Genomic DNA, 17,275 nt, shown 5'->3' on the forward strand with positions numbered 1-17,275 from the left:
CTTCTTAAGCCCTACAAACCAAGCTCAGTTTCCTGAAAAGTGCTGCACAAAGTTCATTTTGGGAGATAACATAATGAGGAAGAATCAGACTGACCAGTTAGAAATCTGGCTTCACTGTTTGAGGGCTGCAGGATTCGGGACAAATCAACCTGATCTGTTTGCCTTTTCTCATGTGAAAATCCAGATGACAGCAAGCCCCTCCATGAAGGGTTATCACGAGGACGAGATGAAATGAAATACCTGCAAGTGCTGAATCAATTTTGGTTTCCATGATCATAATCGTCATTATTGTCTCATCGCATAGCCTTTCTGCTCTGGATCCCTGTTTTCCTCCCTATTCCCAGGAACCACTGTGTAGTCTTATGGAAATCCGGAGCTGGTTTCCCAACCTCAAAGCACCCCCTCGCCCCCCCCATGCAGGGACCAGACCCAAAATGCAAGGTGGTTTCAAGTGGGGAGAGGCAAAGGAGTTTGAAACTGCATCTCCCCTACCCCAGTCGAGTTTTCACTCCTTTTCCTTTTCAGGAAACTGAGCTTGGTTTGTAGGGCTTAAGAAGTAAAAAGCCCAAACAGCTTTCTTTTTCGCTAGGCTGCAGCATTGTGTGCTCTCCACACCTGGAGTCCCCCAGGCCACCTGCAGGGAGACAAATGTGCGAGAGGCTGCCCAGGCCCCAGCTGGGGATGGAAAGGCCGCCCCAAGCTGGGCTTTAGGAGTGGAGAGAAAATGGCCCTTCTCCCAGGCAAGCCCAGGTCCAGCCCAGCCTCGAGAAGCCCGGACCTGAGGTGGGTTCCCTGCCTTCCACCCCAGGAACCTGCCTAGAGGACCCCACTCAACCCGCCATCCCTTTGCCCCCAGCTGAGAGGGACTTCTTACCAAATATAATGAAAGTATATGGGAGCCTTTCTGCTATGTGGCATTTTAAGCATTTTGAAATGAAGATAATATAGAAACTTGACAGCAGCAGTTAAAAATTTCCTATTCCAGCAGATTCCATATGCTACTTGGTGGAAAACGTTGAATGAGCCAAACACACACTCTTACTTGACAATTTAGATAGTGTTTTAGTTTGCTAAGGCTGCCAAAATGCAATGTACCAGAACTGGGTTGGCTTTTCCAGCAGGAGTTTATTAACTTACACGCTTACAGTTCTGAGGCTGGGAAAATGTCCAAATGTCCAAATCAAGGCATCACCAGGATGCTCTCTGGGCCCCTGTCCCATGTTCAGGCATGTGGTGGAAACCTGCTGGCCTCTCCCTCCTCTTTCCTTCCTCTTCGCTGCCGTTAGCCCCTTGCTTCTGGGGCTTTCTCCATCTCTTTCTCTGAATTTCATCACTTACAAAGGACCCCAGAAAGACTACTAAGACCCACTGGGGCACCTCGACTGAAATAACCTAATGAAAAGGTCCCGCCCACAATAGGTCTATACCTGCAGGAATGGACGAGCTTTAAGAACATGGTCTTTTGGGGTCAAAAAGCTTCCAAATGACCACAAGTAGGAAATTACACTTGCGATTGAACCTGAGCAGTTAGAAATGCATTCGAAATGGTGCAGAACCCACAAGTGTGGGACACACCTGATAATAATAATAAGCTTGTCTTCATCAGTTCTCTGGGCAGATAGCAAATCTTTTTTTTTTTTTTTTTTTTTACATGGGCAGGCACCGGGAATCAAACCCGGGTCCTCTGGGATGGCAGGCAAGCATTCTTACCTGCTGAGCCACCATGGTCCACCCCAGATAGCAAATCTTGGTAGGAAAAGCAACACAATAGCTTTTCTTCCTCAAGGTCTAAAAGCCCTAGAAAGCCTTGTGAAATTGCCAGGTCTGTCACCACAGTTAAAAAGGACCAGGAGGAAAAGAGGCAGACACCGGCGAGAGAGAATGAGCACCTGTTGTTAAGGTGTGGTTAGAAAGAAGAAATTAGGGAAAATTGCTTAGAAGATATATGACTGAAATCAAAAGAGATACTACAAACGTTTAGAAAAACACAGCACTATACTTTAGTACTTACTGTTTTTCCAGATACCTTAATTCTTTTCTGTTATGTCTGCTACCATGTGTCTACTGTTGATAACAGCCAGAGAAACAAAATCAGCCGTTAACATGGAAGCCAGATGGGTGGAGATTTCAGCAGTCCAGGAAGAACCTAAAGATATCACCTCCTCCAACCTCTATTCAGTTCAGTAGGGCCGCTGAGATGGTTGAGAGAGAATCCCAGCCCTGAGGAAGGGCAGGCTTGCAGGTAATGAATTAAATGATCTAACAATTACAGTAGATGCAAGACATGTAACCTGCAAATAGGAGCTCTAGTTAATACTTCCAGTCTGCCGCAGCCCCCACCCCAGCCCAAACCATGCTCCACACCCTGGCTAGGGAGGGAATTTTAAAATGCAGATCTGTTCATCTCACTCCTTGGCTCAAAGACCTTTTAAAAACCTTTAATGACCACCCTCCCCGCTCCCCCATTGTCCTCTGCTAAAAGCCCAAAATTTAGCGTAATATAGAAAATCACTCATAATCTGCATTTAGCTTATCTCTCCAGCCTCATGTATCACCACTTCCTTTCTTTCCCCAACATATGCATATGAGCGTGCATGTATGCACACGCACACACGCACACATACGCACACATGTACACACGCACACATGTTGAAACTCATGTATTTAGCCAGATTGCCCTACCCGGGGCCTGTGAAGTCCATGGACCCACTGACAGGTTTTGTACACAGGGTAACCATGGCTGGAAATTGGGCTCCTGCAGTACACCTTGACTCCCTTCCCCTAAATGCCTCCTGATCCCCCTTTCTTGGCATCTCCCACTGGACTTCGAGGTCTTGCCTTACACATCACCTCTTCTGGGAAGACTTCCTGGACCTCTTGAGTCCCGGCTAGGGACCCTGCCCCATGTTCTGTTTACTGTCAGAGTCGATCCCATCAGTTGCTCTATTAATGTGGTCAGTTGGCCGCCACCAGCCTGTCTTGTTCAGGATCAGATCCCATCAGAGCCCGGCTAATGACAGACGCTCAGCAGACGCTTTGGGAATGAGTAAATGGACAACAGACTAGCTAGATCCTAGGAGAGAATCTAGACACGAAGAGCGTTAATTGCAGGTGAGAAAACAAACCTTGGTGCTAATTAATGAACCGTCTTTGTTGAGTGCTCCTTCCCCGGAAGGGACTGCTCTTGCTGGCAGGACAGACACGCAGGCGAGGAGGAGTGCGGGCCCTTTTACCTGTTGAGTTCCTACTAGTCTGACCGTTTAACAACATGGCTTTAAAGAACTTTGCCAACTATTCCCTTCTCCCCTTTCCGGAGGAAGGGGTCTTGCTGAGAAACTGAGGAAGCTGCAGAAACCATGAGGTAGCCGACTCTTCCTCCAGGAAGAAGGCCTGAGAGAGCGGGAGGAATGCGACAGAGTGTACTTGACCCTTGACAAAAGGGGGGACCCAGCCACCAGTGGAATGGCATGAACTGGCCACTGATGGACACGACCCAGGGTGGACTCTATTGAGGGTATGGCCTGAAGGTGCAGTTGAGAGCCCTCAACGAGTCGGGTGACCGTGTAACCAATCTGCAGATTCTGGGCTTGGCCGAGCTCAGCCTTCAGCCAGTGTCACCAGAGCCCCAAAGGGACCTCGTGGGTGACCAGGCCATGAGTACACAATGGGTTGACCTTTTTCCCTTCTATAAGTAGAATCAAAACATCCGCCAAGTTCCTTCATTTCCCCATTCCTTCAAATAAAGTATTGGTGCCCTCCACCCCCAGAAGAAGTTAAATTGGCCCTTCCTGTCAGCCTCTGTCACTGCCGGTCTCCCTGCTCTCGAGACCACCCTGCAGCCCTCCCCGGCCCTGAGCAGCCCAGCCCCCTGCCTCCCCTTCTCTTCCAACTTCCACTGCTTCCAGCTTCTTGTTTCTGTGGCTTTCTCCCTCTCTCTCTCTTCATTCCTTTTATAAAGGACTCCAGAAAGAGGATTAAGGTCCGTCCTGACTGTGTTGCAGTAGCCATGATTCTTGAGGATGATTGAATGACAGAGCTTTCACAATGTGACTGTGTGATTGTGAAAACCTTGTGTCTGGTGCTCCTTTTATCTACCTTGTCAGCAGACGAGTAGAACATATGGAATAAAAATAAATAATAGGGGAAACAAAGGTTAAAATAAATTTAGTTTGAAATGCCAGTGATCAATAAAAGGGAGGGGTAAGGGGTATGGTATGTAAAATTTTTTTGTTTTCTGTTTCCATTTTGTTTTTCGGTTGTCTTTTTATTTCTTTTTCTGAATTGATGCAAATGTTCTAAGAAATGATCATGATGATGAATATGCAACTATGTGATGATATTGTGAATTACTGATTATATATGTAGAACAGAATGAGCATATACTAAGAATGTTTGTGTTTCTTTCCTGTAATTTTTTTAAAATTAATAATAAAAAAATTGCCATAAGTCTTGGCAATTCCATTCCTAGGTATATAGTGAAAAGAATTGAAAGCTGGAACTCAAGCTGATACCTTTAAACCAATGTCTTTAGCAGCATTATTCATAATAGCCAAAAAATGGAAACAACCCAAATGTGCATTAACAGATAAGTGGAAAAGCAAGATTGGTATATACATAAGATGAAACATTCTATATTATTTAGCTATAAAAGGAACAAAGTTCTGATGCATGCTATAACATGGGTGAACCAAGAAAGCATAATGTCGAGTGAAAGAAGCCTGACATAACAGGTCACATATTACATGATTCCATTTGTATAAAGTGTCTGGAATGGATGGATCTATAGGGACAGGTTGGTAGCTGCCTGGGGGCTGGGAGGAGGCAGGAATGAAGAGTAATTGCTTCAGTTACGTGGAGTATTCTTTTTGGGTGATGAGAATATTTTCAAACTTGATAGAGGTGATGGTTTCGCAGTATTCTGAATGTAATGCCACTGAATTGTATATTTTGCCATAGTGAATTTTACATTATGTGAATTTCACCTCAATAAAAATAAAATTTATTAAAAAATGTGAAAAAAAAAAAAGATCGTCCTGAACGAGGTGGGCCACACCTTAATTGAAGTAGCCTTATCAAAAGGTCCTTGCAATGGGCCCAAACCCACAGGAATGTATTAAATTTAAGAACATGCCTTTCTGGGGCACACACAACCTCAAACCACCACACTTGGGGAGCAACTGGAATCCTCTACAAAGAAGAGGAGTAGTGAGCAAAGGTAAAGGAGAGAGTGCGGCCAGGGGGATGCAAGCCCTGAGCGTCTGCTGGCTGCTCCCATTTGTCTAAATAAGCGAGAGGGAAACACGGATTTAGATCAGCCCCCACAGTGTCACCTGTATTTCCACAACTCTTTCTTTGAAGGTAGTGAGATCTGGCAAGTACAGTCAAGTACTCAGATGGCTGAAACAAACCAGGCACTTATTCTACCATAGGGTACTCTTAGACAATCCATCCATTAGTGAAGAAAAGATCCAGCATCTTTGTTGTGTGAGGATTAAATAGGCAATGCTGCCCCATCTGCCTCGCCACCCCACTTGGTTCTCATTTGCTGAACTGTATAAGCCACTTAATTGTGTGTGGTTTAAAGACTCTTACCCCAACATATCTGCTCTTGTAGAAAATATCCTCCTCTTAAATTTTGCCACTGTGCATTATTCCAAAGAAAGGCACAAAGGTGACTTTTTAAAAATGTTTATCTATTGAGGGTTGTATTTTTTCCAGGAGAGAAATTCCACATCTCCAAGCACATGATGAGGAAAAACGCCTTCCCCAAATCCTGACTCCAAAGAGACTGGCACGAGACTGCTCACCAGGAAATACAGCCACCAGTCTCTCCGGTAATGACCATTTTAGGGCTTCCCTGGTGCACACTTGCTCAAAGTCCATGGAAACAAAGGATCCTTTCATGGATTGATGTTTTGAGTTACTGAACCAACCATAAGTAAGTTTTGGCTGTGGCTTGCTTAAAGGCAAAAGTAAATTTACCGTGTTGATAATTTATTTCCGCAGCTCCATTTTGTTATACTGCTATTGTAATTAGTTGACGGAAACGTGACCGCGATATTAAACAAATGAATTAAAAGTGTTGCCAGGGTAACTGTGGCAATTGCCAGGACACAGAAGGCCTTCTATGGAAGGGAGTTGTGTCAGTGCAATGCAACTATGACCTAATTAAAAAGAACATAATCTCATGTTTAAACATCAGTGAGTTAACAGGCTTCGTTGTATATTCAGTACTTTTCAGAGAAGAAAAAGCTGCTCTGCCCTAGAAGATTTTGCAAAGTAATTTCGGAAATAAGATTTAATAAAAAAAGAACAAAAAAGAGGCAGCAGCATATTCGAAATTCAAAGATTAAACCCGTGCAGTGTAACCAGGAGTGAAAACATCTCTTGGAAGCTTGTTAGAAATTGAAGACCCCAGGCCCCTCCTCAGGCCAAGTGCTCAAGAGCTCCGCATGAGCAAAATGCGCAGTGAAGCATGAAGCAATGCTTCTTGACCTACGTTTCGATGGGCGTCACCTGGTAGCCGCATGTCCAAGTTTCTTTGCATATTTCTCCTTTCTCTCTTCTGTAAAGTGAAAATAATAGTAGCATCTACATCCTAGATTCTTGTAAGGATTGAATGAGATCTTGCACCCATGCCACCCAGGGGTCACACGGGTTATGTAGGAAGAACAAGGAATGTGCAGTGTCAGTTTGGGGTTGACAAGATCATAAACTTGTCTGTTTGAAGTTACTGATACGTAGCAGGAGTGGTTCTGTACGGATGGCTATCGTGTCTTTCAGATGCACCTACAGGGAGAGGAGTTTTACCTTATGTAGGAATTTATAGCTTCTCTGGTTTATGGCTTCGGTGCCAGTTTGAAACTATTATGTACCCCAGAAAAGCCATGTCTTAATCCCGATCCAGTCTTGTGGGGGCAGCCTTTTCTTTTAATCCTGATTCAAAATTGTAGGGCAGAAGCCTTTGATTAGGTTATCTCCACAGTGATATGACACATCCAATTGTGGATGTGACCTGTTGGTTAGATGGAGATGTGACCCCACCCATTCCAGGTAGGACTTGATTAGTTCGTTGGAATCTTGTAAAAGAGGGAACATTTTGGAAAAACCTCAGATGCAGATGCTTGGAGACAGGTGCTTCAGAGTGGCAAAGACGTGGATGTGCAGAGCTGCTTGGCATGCCAACAGAGAGAGTAGGTGCCTCAATTTGGGCAGAGAGAGCCCAGAGGATGTCGCCCTGTGCCTTCCCATGAGAAGCTAAACAAGCCAGAACCTGAGTTCTGTCCCCGAGAAGCTACGTGCAGGCCCACAGACACCAAGTGAGGAAGCCTCACAGGAAACAGAGGCTGAGAGCAACAGAGCCGAGGAGCAAGGGGCCAGCAGCCATCAGCCACATGCCTTCCCAGATCCGCCTTCCTTGAGCCAAGGTGTCTTTCTCTGGATGCCTTAGTTTGGACATATTTATGGCTTTAGAACTGTAAACTTGTACCTTATTAAATTCCTCTTTTAGATGCTGTTCCATTTTTAGTATTTCATTCTGGCAGCTTAACAAACAAATACAGCCTCACATACACTACATAAAACTGGTGTTAATAGAAGTTCTTAAAAAGTTAAATGGGAGACTTCCAGGAAGGTGGCAGCATAGGGCGGGCAGTGCTCACCCCTCCACCCAGGAGCAACTGGAGAACAGGCCGAGAATGACCGGGACAGCGACTCCCGGGTCCGGGTGACCAGAGAGGGTCCTCTGCATTACATAGGGAGGACCTGGGTGAAAAGTCGGGAGGCTGCAACTGGAGGTCAGGGTAAGTGTGCTGCATCACGACCATCCTGGGCGGCTGAGGAGAGGGGCACGCCCCCTCGGCAGCCAGCTGGGGGGTCAGCCCTCTCGGTCCCCCAGCCTGGAGTTCCCCTGCTGAACCTGGGAGCTGCTGACTCGTTCTGTCTCCAGACAGAGACCCTGCTGTGTGCCCGCTGTCCCCCATCCCTGAGGCAGGCTGCTGCAGGCACCTAGTTTTGGGGGAGACAGGGGCGCCCTGCCCTCAGGAGGAGAGGAGGATGCAGAGCATGATCTATCTGACAACTGGCCAGTGAGAGGCACTCTAGCCCACTGCCCCTCCTTTCACCATGGAGGCCTGGAGCACCCACTGTGTGCAATGCAGAGAGGCAGGGGGCAAGGGAGGGAGCTACACTGCTGTGTCTGGCTTCTCCCCTCCCCATGCCCAAGCCCCCAGGTACACGCAGGCCTGGGTCTTGCTGGCCAGTGAGAAGCAGAGCACCCCTGGGCCAGCTGCGGGCTGGGGAAGTTGAGCTTCTCAGTCTTGCAGCAAGACGTCTTCTATGCCAGAGCCTGGAAATCCCCTGACCCATCGTGCCCATAAGGAGGGTGTTGGCTGAGGAGCACAGTGCCCACCCCCTACCCCAGAGTCAGTGGCTTCCAGTGCACACAAAGAAATGTGACCTTGGCTGGATTTTCCCCTGGGGGCTGCCAGAGTCAGAATGAGGCAGGGCTTGGGGAGCAGGGGACCCAGCACCACCATCTGCTTGGAAGACAGGGAAAGTGCAGACTGGCGAGCTGCTTCTCTGCCCGGCCTCCAACAGACTTCAGAAAAGGGCGGCACCCCCTGGGTGAGGCCCGGGCCTTTTGCTCATTGGGAATTACTGACAAACCAATTGCCGTAGGAGACGTTCAATGCAAACCCAAGAAACTACAAAATCTTAGATAAGCAAGGGAAATAAGCTTCAAAATTGCCTTATCAAGATAATGAAATGACAAGAAACCAACAAAAAATCACAAAGCACATGTCAAAGCAAAAAGATACGGCCAAGCCAAATGACCAATTTAAAACAGCACAGGAGACACAGAATGTGGAACAACTAATCAAACATGATCAAACAAAGCTCCTAAATAACTTTGATGAATTGGCTAAAGAGACAAAGGATATCAAGAAGAAAATAGAAGAACATAAGGAAGAATTTTGAAGAATAAATAGAAAAATAGCAGATCTTACAAAAATGAAAGGTATGACAGATCAAATTAAAAATATACTAGAGACACACAACAGCAGATGTCAAGAGGCAGAAGAAAGAATAAGCAACTAGAGGACAGAGCAATTGAATTTGAATGTAAAAAACAAATGGTGAAAAAGAAGGAAAATTTTAAATTGGAAATAAGAAACAGAGCTCAGAAATATAAGAATCATTGGTCTTCAAGAAGAAGAAGAGAAGAGTACAGGGCTAGGAAGATTATCTGAGGAGATAATTGTGGAAAACTTGCCAACCTTAAAAAAAGACATAAATACACAAATCAACGAAGCCCAACAGACTCCAGATAGAATAAATCCAAATAAACACACTCCAAGACACATACCAATCAGACTTTCAAATGCTGAAGAGAAGCAAAATGTCCTGAAAGCAGCAGGAGAAAAGCAATTCACCACCTATAGGGAAGTCGCTAAGAGTGAGTGCTGACAACTTGTCAGGCACCATGGAGGCAGGAAGGCAGTGGCATGATATATTTAAGGTTCTGAAAGAGAAAAGTTGCCAGCCAAGAATTCTTTATCTAGCAAAATTGTCCTTTCAAAAGTGAGGCCTAACTGAACAAGTGAAGAAACTAGAAAACTGACCCTAAGGCAAGTAGAAGAAGAGAAAGAACAAAGATTAAAGTGGAAATAAATAAATAAATCAATTGGAGAACAAAACAAGCAATAGAGAGAATCAATAAAACCAGATGTTGGTTCTTTGAGGAGATGAACAATATTAACAAACACTTAACTAGACTGACTAAATAAAAAAGAGAGAAGATGCAAATAAATAAAACCAGAAATGAAAAGGGAAGTTCATCTTAAGAGCATACTATGAACAGCTGTATCTCAACCAACTAGACAGCTTAGATGAAACTGACAGTCACCTAGAGACATGTGAATAAGCTACACTGACTCAGGAAGAAACAGAAGACCTCAACAAAGCAATCACAAGAAAAGGGATTCAATCAGTCATGTAAAAAATAAACCTCCCTACAAAGAAAAGCCCAGGGCCAGATGGCTTCACAGGGGTATTTTATCAAACATTCTAAGAAGAATTAACAACATTCCTGCTTAAACTCTTCCAAAAAATTGAAGAAAAGGGAACACTACCTAACTCATTCCATGATGTCAACATCATCCTCATACCTTTGTACTATAAGAAAGGAAAACTACAGGCTGATCTCCCTAATGAATACAAGTGCAAAAATTAACAACAAAAATACTCGCAAATCGAATCCAATGGTTCATTAAAAGAATTATATACCACAACCAAGTAGAGTTTATTCTAGGCATGTAGGAGAGGCTCAACTCAAGAAAATCAATTAATGTTATACAACACATTAACAAATTGAAAGGGAAAGATTACATGACCATCTCGACTGACGCTGAAGAGACATTCAACAAAATTTAGCATCCTTTCTGGATAAACACACTACAAAAGGGTGGAATCAAAGCATACTTCCTCAACAGGATAAAGAGCACATATGAAAAAACCCACAGCTTAAATCATACTCAACAGAGAGACTGAAAGCCTTCCCCCTAAGACTGGGAATGAGACAAGGATGCACACTGTTACCCCTGTTATTTAACATCATGCTAGAAGTTCTAGCTAGAGCAATTAGGCAAGAAAAAGAAATAAAAGCCATCCAAATCAGAAAGGAGAAGTAAAACTCATTATTTGCAGATGACATGAACCTATATTTGGAAAATCCTAAGAAATCATGACAAAGCTACCTAAGCTAATAAACAAATTCAGCAAAGTGTCAAGATACAAGACCAATATGCAAAAAAAACAATAGTGTTTCTATATACTAGTAATGACCTAACTGAGAGGTATTAAGAAAAAAATTCCATTCACAATAGCAACTAAAAGAATCATCCTTAATCAAGGATGTAAAGGACATGCTTATACAGAAAACTCCAAAGTATTGCTAAAATAAATCAAATAGATTTCTAAATAGGTGGTAAAACATTCCATGGCAGGCTAAATGTCATTAAGATGTCAATTCTATATTATGCAGCTGTAATAGAGAATAAAGTTATAAAGTATGTAACAACATGGATGGACCTTAAGGACATTATGCTGAGTGAGATAGGCCAGAAACAAAAGGACAAATACTGTATGGTCTCACTGATATGAACTAACATTAATGAATGGACTTGGAGAATTTCAGTTAAGGACAGAGGTCATCAGGAGATAGAAATAGGGTAGATATTGGGTAATTGGAACTGAAGGGATACAGATTGTGCAGTGCGACTGATTGTAAAAATTCAGAAATGGATAGCACAATACTACCTAACTGTAATACAATAATGTTAGTACACTGAATGAAGCTGAATGTGAGAATGATAGAGGGAGGAGGCCTGGGTGCACAAATGAAGTCAGAAGGAAAGATGGACAATAAAGACTGAGCTGGTATAATCTAGGAATGCCTAGAGTATATAATGATAGTGACTAAATGTACAAATTTAAAAATGTTTTTGCATGAGGAAGAACAAAGGAATGTCAATACTGCAGGGTTCTGAAAATAGATGGTAATTAATATTTTAAAAGTTTAATTTATGCATGAGACTAAAGCATTTGGTACAAAATTCATATTTTGACTAGTGCAATTCTTACTATAACTGATGTGGACAGCTTAGTTGAACACCATGAGTGCATGGAACCTTGAGTAAGGCATGAGATTTTGTAGGTTTGTCCAGAGGGATGCCCTGATAGATCCCAGGGTGATTTGAACAGTAAATAAAAAACTATTTGCAAAGTTCCCTGGGGGGAATGGTGAGAAAGGGGGAAAATTCAACTTCCCCGAGTGGAGAATTCTTGATATTTTCATAAACAGTGGGGACAACCAAAGCTGAGCCCTCAATCTTGGGGTTTGTTCATATGAAACTTCAACCCCACAAAGGATAGGCTAAGCCTACTTAAAATTAGGCCAAAGAGTCACCCCCAGAGAACCTCTTTCATTGCTCAGATGTGGCCTCTCTCTCTCAGCCAACACAACAAGCAAACTCACTGCCCTTCCCCTCTCTAGGTGGGACACAACTTTCAGGGGTGTGGACCTTCCTGGCAACGTGGGACAGAAATTCGAGAATGAGCTGGGACTCAGCAACAAGGGATTGAGAAAAACTTCTCGACCAAAAGGGGGAAGAGCAAAATGAGACAAAATAAAGTGTCAATGTCTGAGAGATTCCAAACAGAGTTGAGAGGTTATCCTGGAGGTTATTCTCACGCATTAAATAGGTATCACCTTTTTAGTTAAGGCTTAACAGAGAGGCGGGAGGAAACAGCCTGAAAACATAGAGCTGTGTTCCAGTAGCCATGTTTCTTGAAGATGATTGTATAATGATATAGCTTTCACAATGTGACTGTGTGATTGTGAAAACCTTGTGTCTGATGCTTCTTTTATCTATCTTATCAACAGATGAGTAAAACATATGGATCAAAAATAAATAATAGGGTCAACAAATGTTAAAATAAATTTATCAGATTGAAATGCTAGCGATCAATGAAAGGGAGGGAGGGGTAAGGGATACGGTATGTATGAATTTTTTTCTGTTTTCTTTTTATTTATTTTTCTGAATTGATGCAAATGTTCCAAGAAATGATCATGATGATGAATATACAACTATGTGATAAAAAAAGAATGTTCATATTATATGTTGTTTTAGTTTGCTAGCTGCCAGAATGCAATATACCAGAAACGGAATGGCTTTTAAAAAGGGGAATTCAATAAGTTGCTAGTTTACAGTTCTAAGGCTGAGAAAATGTCCTAATTACAGCAAGTCTATAGAAATGTCCAATGAAAGCATCCAGGGAAAGATAACTTGGTTTAAGAAGGCCAATGAAGTTCATGGTTTCTCTCTCAAGTGGAAGGGCACATGGCGAACACAGTCACAGTTTCTCCCCCATCTGGAAGGGCACATGGCGAACATGGCGTCATCTGCTAGCTTCTTCTCCTGGCTTCCTGTTTCATGAAGAAACCCGGGAGGAATTTTCCTCCTTCATCTCCAAAGGTCGCTGGCCTGTGGGCTCTCTGTTTCTCGTGGCTATGTCGTTCTGCTCTCTCTGAATCTCTTTCATTCTCCAAAATGTTTCCTCTTTTAGAGGACTCCAGAAACTTATTAAGACCCACCCAAATGGGTGAAGACATGTCGTCACCCAATCCAGTTTAACAACCACTCTTAATTAAATCACATCTCCAGGGAAATGATCTGATTACAGTTTTGAACATACAGTATTGAATAGGGATTATTCTGCCTTTACGAAATGAGATTTTGATTAAAACATGGCTTTTCTAGGGTCCATACATCCTTTCAAACCAGCACATATGTTGATTGGTTTTATTAATAAAAATTTTTTAAAAAGACGTCAATTCTACACAAAATGATCTACAGATTCAACAAAATACCAATCGAAATTCCAACAACGTATTTTGCAGACTTGGAAAAGTTAGCCACCAAATTTATTTGGGAGGGAAAGGCCCTCAAATAACCAAATACATCCTAAAAAGGAAGATCAAAGTGGGAGGACCTACACTTTCTGACTTTAAAGCTTATTATAAAGCCATAGTGGCTTAAACAACATGGTATTGACACAAAGATAGACATACCAGTCAATGGAATTGAACTGAGAGTTCAGAAATAGATCCCCAGATCTATGGTCAGTTGATTTTGACAAGGCCTCCAAATCCATTTGTGATGGTTTGGTTTAGGTATCAACTTGGCCAAATGATGGTGCCCAGTTGTCTGGTTGGGCAAGCACTGACCTAACCATTCCTGGAAGTATATTTCATGAGACTTATTAATAAACCAGAAGGTTGGTTCATTAAATTATCAGTCAGTTGATTGTATCGATGGCTGATGATCAGCTAAGGGCGTGCCTTCCATAAATGAGATAATCCAATCACTTGAATTTGATTCAATCAGCTGAAGCCTTTTAAGAGAGAAGAGAGCCTTTTCACTGTTTCTTCAGCCAGCCAGTCTCTCCTTAGAGTTCATCGAGACACTTCATCAGAGATGTCAGCCTACATCCTGCCTTATGAATTTTGAACTCTTGTTTCCCCACAGTTGCGTGAGACCTTTTATACATCTCATATTTACAGATGTCTCCTGTTGGTTCTGTTTCTCTAGAGAACTTTGACTGAACTAGGATGAATAATCTCTTCAATAAATGAGACATTGCACACTTTGGATGGAAGATATGGTATGTGAATATATCTCAATAAAATCTGCAGATTAAAACAAAAGTTAAATGGCAAACTGTTGGAGGTGCAGACATACATTTCATATTTGCTTTAATTTAAATGGGGTGGCTTGTGACAATTATCATAAAAGCCAGGGTCACCCCACTGCCCCGGTTTTCTGACCTGAGCATAAGTACTCTCCACAGCAGGAGGACATGGGTTGTTTTACCAGACGCCAGCGGGGGCCCTCCGGTTTCCCTTAGAGTGCTGCACAGCTCTACGTGTGAGTCACTTTCCCAAATCCGTAAAAGTATTTTAGCTGCCTACAGTTTAATTTCTTCACCCTTTCATTTGGTTTCCTATTATCAAGGTTTGGACTTGTAATTTTTACTTGATAGTGAATGTTACAGTGTCACTGCTCTTGAAAACAGTTTAATTTTCCTGGTATAAAAGAATAAGCCTCCTTTCCTCATGGGCTCCTTGAACTCAGGTCCCACAGCCCCTTTCTGTTTTCTTTTCACGGATTTTCAGAATCTGGCACTGGCAGACTACATGGTAGATGCTTTGTAATAGTTTTTTTGTGTGTGTTTGTTTGTTTGTTTGTTTTTGCATGACTGTGGGCAAAGAGCTATAATTCCAAGAGCTTTTTGGAATTATTTTACAAACCAAGGGTCCAGAGACACTAAGTGACTTCCCCCTACTCTGTGAGTTGCCCAAGAGCTGAGCAAATGCCCTGTGGCAGACATGGGCTGGGACTGGCTTGGGGGATGGTTTAGGAAAGATTCTTAATGGCCTTTTATGACTGAGCCTCCTCCATTCAGCACCTACTTTTCCAAGTAGACATTTGGAAACCGAGGCAGGCAGCTGGGTAAGGGGTGGGTTTTGCATCAGGGGTGTGCCACTCACTCTGGCAGTAGGATTGGTTACGGACAAAGCATGAGAGTTCTAGTGTGGAAAGCACCTTCCAGCACCCCGGCCCCTGCCTCAGCCTCCCCAGATGCTCGAGCTGAGAAATCTGGCATTTTCGTCCTGGGTTTTCATGCGCATGTTAGTAGCTACGGGGGTATCCTGCCAAGGAGACCGAGTGCCTGGCATGGTCATGGTGCATTGAGATTCTGATATCAAGCCACACGATGGCGACGTTTTGCCACAAATAAGTCCTGAAACCTGGGGAAGGGCGAGGACGTGGATGGGGTGCCGGGGAGCCTGGGAGCCGCTGCCCCGGGCGCCGGGACACACGTCTGCGCGGTCCCGGCCCACCACCCGCTCCTGGAGGGTATGGACTGGGGGCTTTTCTGCCCCACCGGGTGACCGCATTGTGGTCAGCTACACGTGGGAGAAACGAGGCAAAACTATTCCTGCAGAATCTCAGTGGCAGAAGAGATTTTACTGGCAGAAGTGTATTTTATCACAGACCCCACATATTCATTGGTTGTTAAAACCGTAACAGCAAACCAAGCTGGTTTTTGTTTGTTTTTCCCCTTTACTAATAATCGGAGCGTCTGTCTCTGTGCCCGGGGCTCTGCAGAAGGATCTGTGCCCTCACGGCTGGCTTGACATGATAGGGGATTAGGGCCTACTGACCGTTTCATCTGAGTTCTCGTTAGGGAAACTCCAGCGGGATGGGAAAATGCCTGCACTCTCCATCAGGAATGTCATTTATCCTTAGGGTAAATGAAGACCAACATTTTAGCCAAGGCCAGCTCGGGAGACTAAGCAGGACTTGCCTTAGGTGACGATTTCATCACAGAAATTCACCCACACGGGCTTCCGGGAAACTCACGTGCAGCATTGCCTAGGTGGGTGAGTTCTGGTCTAAAGGAGTTGGGTTCAATTTGGAATCCACCTTACCGCGTGATCTCAGCTCAACCTCTCTGTGCCCCAGTCTCCATTTTATTTTTGTTTAATTAGGGCAGTTGCAGCCTCACAGAAACATCATGCAGAAAGTATAAGGTTCCCATATACCCCTTCCCCACACGCAGTTTTCCTATTATTAACATTTTGCATTAGTGTGGCAATTTGTTCTAATTCATGAAATAATGTCATTATAACTATGCTTTTAGCTTTAGCTCACAGTTTACATTAGGGTTCCTTCTTTGTGTTGTTTAGTTCTAAGGGTTTGTGTGTGTACTTCTGACAAAACATACAATCTAAAATTTCCCTTTTTATCTCTTTTCCAGTGTGCTGCTCAGTGGCGTTAATTACCTTCACCAAGTCATGCCTTCATCCCCACCATCCATTGCCAAAGCTCTTCCATCAGCCCAAACAGAAACTCCACTAATTGAACAGGATACCCCACCACTTCCGCCACCTGTCCTGGCAACCTGGATCCCACCTTCTGTCTTTATGAACAGGATATTCTGCTTATTTCATAGAAGTGACTTTGCAGTCTTTGTCCTCTGTGCCTGGCTTATTCCATTCAACACGACGTGGTCAGTGAACCTCAGCTTCCTTACCCCGAGCCAGGCTCAACTCCCATGGGGGAACGCCAGTGGCAGACAGATAAACTGAAACACAATGCAGTCCCCTCAGAGCCTTCTGCCCTCCAGGGCTCCTTCCCTCCTTCCTTCCTTCAAATCTCTGTTCTGCCCCAATTTAGCCTCCTGGGTATTTGTATTGTAAGGAATGAACTTATCCTGCCACCATCAGGCTCTCTAGTCCCTACTGGACTGGTTCCACTCTACACCTGCATGTCTGGTATTTTAAAGTTTTACGAGTGCTTGCAGAGCCTGGGGCACCGATAAACAGGTCCGCAGTGCCCAAGTAGGTACTTACTGTACTGTGCATTCCCAGGTGCATGAGTCTTCTGCTGCTTTCTCAGTAGGAACTGCAGACATTTCTATAGACTTGTAATTGGGACATTTCTTGGCCTGTAAACTAGCAACTTATTAAATTCCCCTTGTTAAAAGCCATTCCATTTCTGGTGTATTGCATTCTGGCAGCTAACATACTAGAACACTACCAAAGGCTGAGGGAGTGTGTACCCACAAAATTGGCCCTACAAGAAATGCTATGGGGAGTTTCTCAGGTTGACAGGAAAGGACACTAGACAGTAAACAAAGCTGCAGG

General features: G+C 43.8%; 1 long non-coding RNA gene across 2 annotated transcripts; it reads left to right on the plus strand.

Moving 5' to 3' along the window:
• Positions 1 to 6,179: 6,179 nt before the first annotated feature.
• On the plus strand, positions 6,180 to 16,575 carry LOC143649568 (uncharacterized). 2 transcript variants are annotated; one of them, XR_013159113.1, is made up of 3 exons: positions 6,180 to 6,279; positions 14,154 to 14,226; positions 16,387 to 16,575. It is a non-coding gene; the product is annotated as an uncharacterized LOC143649568 (long non-coding RNA). The 2 variants fall into 2 exon arrangements; XR_013159112.1 differs by lacking the exon at positions 16,387 to 16,575 and adding an exon at positions 15,876 to 15,980 and having other exon boundaries at positions 6,191 to 6,519.
• Positions 16,576 to 17,275: the final 700 nt, after the last annotated feature.

The sequence above is a fragment of the Tamandua tetradactyla genome, chromosome 11 (assembly GCF_023851605.1).
Source record: "Tamandua tetradactyla isolate mTamTet1 chromosome 11, mTamTet1.pri, whole genome shotgun sequence".
NCBI lineage: Eukaryota > Metazoa > Chordata > Mammalia > Pilosa > Myrmecophagidae > Tamandua > Tamandua tetradactyla.